We start from the raw sequence: 7,475 nt of genomic DNA on the forward strand, positions 1-7,475 counted from the left end.
ACGAAGCTTTTCACTCTCTCATTAGTAAGACACCATATAGTGAATAAAGCTTATAAAAGAAGGAGAAGGAGTGAGATAGAAGAGTTGATCATTCATAAAAATAGTGTGATTAAAAATGAGGAGATAAACCTTTATATGGAAAATATTAGGCTTAAAAAGGCAACAATCCATAGGTTTGATCGCTTTGTAATCGATTAGAACATCAACCTAATTGATTATGTTAAGCCAAAAAGGAAACATTAATATATGAAGTCACTTAATCAACTAACAAGGATACCTAATTGATTACGAGGTGTTAATCTTGATTTGATAGATTATAAGAAAGGATCAATCGATTTGATAGTTAAGTATTTCCTTCCCAATTGATTATGATTTCTTCTTAATAGATTAAGTACTTCTCCTGATTAGTTTAAAGAAGTGTTAAGAAAAAGATGAAGAGTTTGTAAGAATTTCCTTAGCATTTCAGACCTATTATTTCTTAAACTACACTTAAGTGATCAAACTACAAGATAAACACCTAAGCGCAATACTAGACATGCTTTCACTACTCCACAATTATAATTCCTTTCGATTATTTAATTTAACTTTGCTTAGCTCTTTCAAGTAGAACTTTTAACACTTTTTCTCATGTTTGGTTGTTGACCTATGATGCTTGTGATTTATTTTTTGTTGTTTAGCTGCTATCATCAAAACCTTTTAAAATATTTACATGCATAACACATAGAACCATAATGACATGATAATAATATGTATACTCTTAGGATGAATAAGAAGAAAAAAAAGGAAGAAACCAACATATTTTTCATGGAAAAGGACGAATACAATGAGTTAAATGATATAACTTTCCAATTTAGTTATTAAAATTTCTTCCTTGTCAGTAAAAAATGCAATAATAAGTTAAGCAAAATAAAAGAAAGCGTTTTTGTCTCTAAGTCAACTATATCCTCCCTAAAAACAAGAAAAAAAAACTTGTTAGAGGAAATAAATTAGGGTTAATAGACATTTGTCCCCCTGCCATATAGGCGAGATTCGGTTTACCCCCCTATTATTTTTTTTTTTTTGGATTACCCCCTTGTATTTTTAGGGTACCCCCCTAAGCGTGTAAAAAACAGTGAAAAACCAGGGGGGTAAATCAAAAAAACAAGGTTACAGGGGGGTCCTAGGGGGGTAAATCATAGAGCTTTTCATATTTCAAGGGGGCAATCCAAAAAAAAATTAATAGGGGGGTAAACCGAATCTCGCCTATATGGCAGGGGGCAAATGTCTATTAACCCAATAAATTATCATAGAGAAAAATAAGCTCTTTTAATTCACAACCATCATTCTTCTTCTTATGATAACTTTGATAAATCTACTGAGAGTGAAAATGTAATCTTTTAAAAAACAAAATTGATGATTTTGCCAAAGAAAGAGACAAATTGACTCTCATTTTAGGTAACAAAGAGGAACCTATACTAAAATTAGTTAAGACTATGAATCTAAAAAATGCTAGTCTTTTAGGAATTTTTTCCATGTCAGGAGGATCTTTAAACTTAATATGTAAAAATTAACTGTTGTGGTAGAAATAGTCATATTTCTTTATCGCGCCTTATTTGAAAGAATCACGAAATGAAAAATACTCTTAGTTCATATCATTTCGATAAGAAAATGATGAAAATAAAAACGAGAAATAATTATTCTTCATCTTACTTCTATGATCATAACTCTAATTGGAAACCTATAAATAATCAGCACTACACTAACGTTAGAGGGTTCAAAATGACGAGGGAATCTAAAGTAAAAAGTTTAGGTTCATAACACAAGTATGTTGTATAGTAACAAATGCTAAATTGTGATTTGATAGTGGTTGTTCAAAGTATCTGACTATAGATAAGTCTCTGTTTTCCTATTTGTAACACCCCGATTTTTAACAGCGAGAGTGTATTTTTTTTTTCTTTTTAAAACAACAAAAGTCTTTGAAATATGATCATCTTTAAAACAAATCAGAGTAAAGTTTTGTAATACAATGATCATAAAACAAGACCACTTTTATAAATTGTTTTCTCAATTAATGGTTTAAGAACACAATTAAACATATTGTCTAAAAGAACATAATGACAACCTGTCTAAATCTTTTCCATAACTAGAACCAAAGAAATGCCCTAGGTTATAAAATATTAGACCACTTGAATATATTTTCTTACAAAGTATTTGACAACAAGTGAATGTCAATACCAATAACACATTTAAGCATTAAGCTTTAACAACAAACTTCTCAAACAAACACAGACAACACTCTGAAACAAAACCCTAAGCTGATCTTGAACTCCTAGCCAAAGACATTCACATCTTGCATGTCTTCACGACACCATGATACCTTAACTATCCCCAATTACTAACAGCCTGGGTGGTCGTTAGCTACAACAGATTAATAGTAGAGGGTCACGATCTAAAAATAGCATATACGAAAGAATACACACATGCAAGTAATACATGATATACAACAGTCACAATATTTATTTCAACAAATAAAGTAATGCACAAAAATCCAAATGCAGACTCTACATGGGTGTGATCCCCCTAACCGGGTTCCTCACATGCATGAATTCCGGAATTTTACCTCTCCGCAGAGAGTCGTGGCCTCTTTCCACTAAAGGTGCAGTATTCTCCACTGACACCGACTCAATAAAATCCCGCAGGATTAGGTGGGCTCAATCCACTAGAGTCCTCACCCGGTGCAGTCCACTCGACATACACGCAACTATGATATGCATGAGTATACACTTTCTCTACATATACTAATGCAACAACTTACATAATCTTCACATATGTAATCATAACCACCAGTAAAATCATATATTCGCCGAATCATATGAAAGTATGTTCACCAGTTTAGCATCACAGCATAAACACATATTCATAATTGGGCACACATCATTTAAACATTCTCCGTCAGATACACAATTATCACAAAACCCCAATTGGGCACACCATCATTCATACCAACACATATGCATTCAATCACATATAATATCGTTAGAAAGTGCCTTTACCTTAGCATGCGTCAAACACATTCAACTTACGCTACATGAGAACGGTATGTCTCTCTCGACGAGGTGTCTATCCAGTTCACACTTTCAACCTTTTAAAATACACAATTTAATTAAGTTAACCCTAACCCAATTACATCCATAATTAAAACTCTATTTTGGCCACTTACCAAATCAATTAAAATTAGGTTTTTATTACCGTTTTACTAACTAATCATTTTATATTAAAAAGAATATGTCATTTCAAATAAAAAATGATTTTTCTCTTAAAAGAGTAATTAAATATTAATGCAAGAAGTTCATAACTCACTAGTTTAAATTCATTTATTATTTTTAGCAATCCATTGTATCAAATAGTTTGATTATACTTTGAATAAAATCATTGTCTAACAGCCATAAATATATAAATAGCTAAATAATATTTGATTGAAAACTAAAACAAAATTATCATTATTTATACCTTTAAAGCACATAACTTTCGAAACAAAAAAATTTATATTCCTTTTATACTAAAAATTTCAATTGTAAAAAAACTCAACACATAAACTCTAGTCATTTTTATAAAAAAAACAAGTTAGTATCCTTTAAAATATAATATTACCATCTTTAAAACAATAATGAATTTAAATCATCCCAATACAATTTTAACTTTAATCAAGTTTAAAGACAAAACAAAATTATGATCACTCAACGGATCCAAAATATTAATATATTTAGTATTTGATTCTAAAGATTAATAATTATTTTTAAGTTTCAAATTAAAACAGATTTGATATCCCTTATACATAAGTTACATAAAATTGGACTAAGTGATAATGAATTAACTTAGTTCTTTTTGATCATACAAGTATAAATTTTAGTTATAAATTAAGCTCACTATTTTCAATCAATTTAATAAAAGTAATTCAACAAAAACTAGAGCAGTGAGTCCTTCTTTTCCAAAAAAAATTAATCCAACGATTAGTTAATTAAAATTGCAAGAGTATTAAATATTATTTATTTACATATGTCGTTATGTGTATATGTACAATTCTAATAAGTTTAATTTCCTCTTTTCTTTTCAACAAAAGTTATTAAAATAATCAACATTTTTAAAGTAACAAGCAGAAAATATCTTCATCAAAATATATGACTAGTAACTTCTTTATGGAACTTTTTAAAACTCTCATTAAGATTGGCCAGCTAAGATAATATAAAAGAGGAAAAATATTTGGTTACCTCAAGCTTTAATCTTTTCTTTAATCATCTCTTAAATTGATCTACTAAAACTCTCTAAAAGATCATTCAAATCTCACAAGGTATATATGTAAAATGCAAGAAGAAGAAAAATATGAAGAGTGGAGGAGGGAGGTTCGGTTAACATAGAAGAGGAGAAAGACAATGTGAGAGGTGTTGATCATTGTTTTCTTAAATAGAGAATGTGAATGAATTATGGCCATTTGATCAAATGCTAAATCCATGTGTATTAAGACTCAACCCTTAATTCTCTCTACTCACAAACATTATAATAGTAATAAAACAACTAAAAATATCTAGATATTTTAGTTACCACTTGAAAGTGATGCTTAGTAATTTTTTTAAGTGATGCCATGATGCTACGTAAGGAAAAGACTTAGATTATATCATATTGTTAACCGAGATATACACACACAAAAATACCCGGAACGAATAACAGTTGAACGTGTGTTTTATTAAAACATAAAAATAAATATATTAAAATGATCCATGTGGAACGTACTTTAATAAAACAGATTGAAAATGATCAAAATCTTAAATAAAAAAATATCTGGTTAAACAGACTTTGACAGGTAAATTTATGACCGCAAATGCCGTCGAAAAAATAAAACAAACTTACCAACACGACCTATGCGCAACATGGATTAATAAAATAATCTGGTACAACTAAAAACTCGAAATATTTTGTCTGCTAATTATTCACACGGTGTCGAATCACTTCAACCGGTCAGTTTGTAAAACTCCTATTTAAATTTTGACGCAATAACAATATTTTGCATGGATAATTAAAACTATAAGAACATGATGCTATTTTTCATAGAGTTTTGGTAGCACTTCGGCATGGTCTCTATAACGCTGTGTTATTTATAGACAATTATATAAAAATTGACAGAATAAAATAGCATAATACTATTTAGTATTCTCAAATTCTAATTATTGTTAATGTACTTTTTCGGGTCTTACACTATTTAACTCCTAAAAAGGGAGGATTTGTCTTATATAGTGATAACAACAAAGGAATGATCATAGGTTATGGAACAATTAATCCATGCTTCGATAAACCTTTCTTACGAGGAGTCAACCAAGTGTGTTTCACATAATTAACAAAATAGGTTGTAATCAACACTTGTTTACTCAAACTCTTGCATACATTGTTGATACTCAACCTCATCATTAGACCATACAACTTTTCTCCATAATGTCATTATCATCTCTTGCATGTCTTTCAACACATAGTTTTTTCATTGTAAACTAATATATTTGATTATGTGAATTCGACAAAGTAAATTAACCATATGTGGAAAAATACTTCAATTGAAGTCATCAAAGTAAGGACTCTAATGTTAAAAATCACTTGAGGACATAATCATTCATTAATAAACAAAAAATATCAACTCAATTGACGTCATACCTGTCATACCCCAATTTTTTATCCTAAGATCCTACATAATTTTCATCTCACTCATCAATCAAGACTTCGTCTTAAAGTTCTGTTTTTGGTGTAATGCTCACTTCATCTGTAAGGGGAATCATCAAGTACCAATGTTTTTTTACTTGTATATATTATACTAACCAAAATACCAAAAATATTGCTTTGTTCTTTTGTATGATTGTGTTTTGTAGGTACTGTTAGCTGAAGATTTCGTTTTGCAAACATGGTCCTTCGAAGGATAAAAACTCGAAGGAAGGATGGTTACTGATGACCATCTTCGAAGATAAAAATGGCTCCTGATGGCCATACTTTGAGAATGAAGATTTCTAAGTTATAACGAAGATGGTGAATGCTGAAGCTAGTAGGAGTATATGTCTTCGAAGACACAACAGATTTCGTGAAATATGTTAAGTATTGACACTTAGCGTGTTTTTTAGTGTTTTAATGTTAAATACACTGCCACGCGTCGAAGAAGGACTTAGGCGGGAGGATTTGAAATTCGAAGACGGTTTCGTAACTGTCTAAAGACAGATGGCATTCCTGAAGTTCTTATGAGAAACGTGGCATTAGATTAGCGTAGGACCGTTAAGGTCGAAACTAGTATAAATAAGGGTCTTAATGTTAGGATTCCGTGTGTTCATTTTGTACAAATCACTCACATATTACTCAAGTATCAAGTGTTAAAGAGAAAGAGTTCGCTGAGAAATGTACGTATGACACCACCATTTTAAATACATGTGTATTTCTCCTTTATTTTCAAGTATCTTTCAATATTATTGCATTTCATTTACTTCTTGCCATTTACGTTTCTGTACTCATTATTCTCATGTCATTTATCTTTGAAGTATTTAACATTTCTGCACTTTAAGATTTCTGCATTTTTACAGTTTCGTCTTATATTTTATCTCGACTTACCTTTCGCTGAAGTTATACTCACGTGTATAACGAAGTGATTGTTAATTTTATTTGTTTCGTTCGAAGTAATTCTTATTGACAAGATGAATCATAGATATGGTTCGAATGACCATTAATAACAATCTTTTTGACTATGTCCTAGGATCAATCTAGTCGATCCTGCGAGTAACCAAATCATATTTATTATAGTTTGGAAGACTAGCGGTTGTTTACCGGAAATCACCGTAAACAAATTGGCACGCCCAGTGGGACAGTGTCAAGCAGATTGTTTTTAATAAATTGTGTTATTTTTGTCTAGACAATATCAAGACCTTGTATGAACCTTAGGAACGGTAAGTTAACGAACACTGCACAACCGGTTCCCAAACGAAGGTACAGCAAGAAAATGGTCGTTACGACCAGTGCAGGGGGAGATCAAGATCCCCCACAAGGCTCAGGATCAGGAGCGGCAAATTCGACTTCTACACAAGGAGCACGGGATATACCGGGTCCGAATGGATCGAGACCTGCAGATAATTCACAAGTTGTGCCTGAGAATAATACAGGACCATCAGGGACTATTCCAGTTTCAGTGTCGACCACCGCACCCTCATCCACAAGCGCGGAGGAGATACCACTTTACTCGAAAAATGCTGCAAATAACTTATTTAACCAGGGGTCGAATTCTGCTTTCGAATGGAGGCCAAATTTCCCATACGGAATGCCATACCCATTTCGAACAGGCGTACGAGGGGCAGGACCTACATATGCTACAACTAACAACGCGACGTTTTCGCCAAATGTTGGTTCAGTGGGTCGAAGTGCACACAATACTGGCTTTTCTGCCCAAATACCCAATTTTACCACAAATAATCAAGCAGCAT

At 31.7% G+C, this 7,475-nt stretch overlaps 1 long non-coding RNA gene across 1 annotated transcript; it reads right to left on the reverse strand.

The window, feature by feature from the left end:
* Positions 1–1,568: 1,568 nt before the first annotated feature.
* LOC131599495 (uncharacterized) lies at positions 1,569–4,391 on the reverse strand. Its single transcript, XR_009282805.1, has 3 exons — positions 4,248–4,391; positions 3,033–3,121; positions 1,569–2,397 (listed from the first exon to the last, which is right to left on the reverse strand). It is a non-coding gene; the product is annotated as an uncharacterized LOC131599495 (long non-coding RNA).
* Positions 4,392–7,475: the final 3,084 nt, after the last annotated feature.

This window comes from Vicia villosa, linkage group LG4, assembly GCF_029867415.1.
Source record: "Vicia villosa cultivar HV-30 ecotype Madison, WI linkage group LG4, Vvil1.0, whole genome shotgun sequence".
Lineage (NCBI taxonomy): Eukaryota > Viridiplantae > Streptophyta > Magnoliopsida > Fabales > Fabaceae > Vicia > Vicia villosa.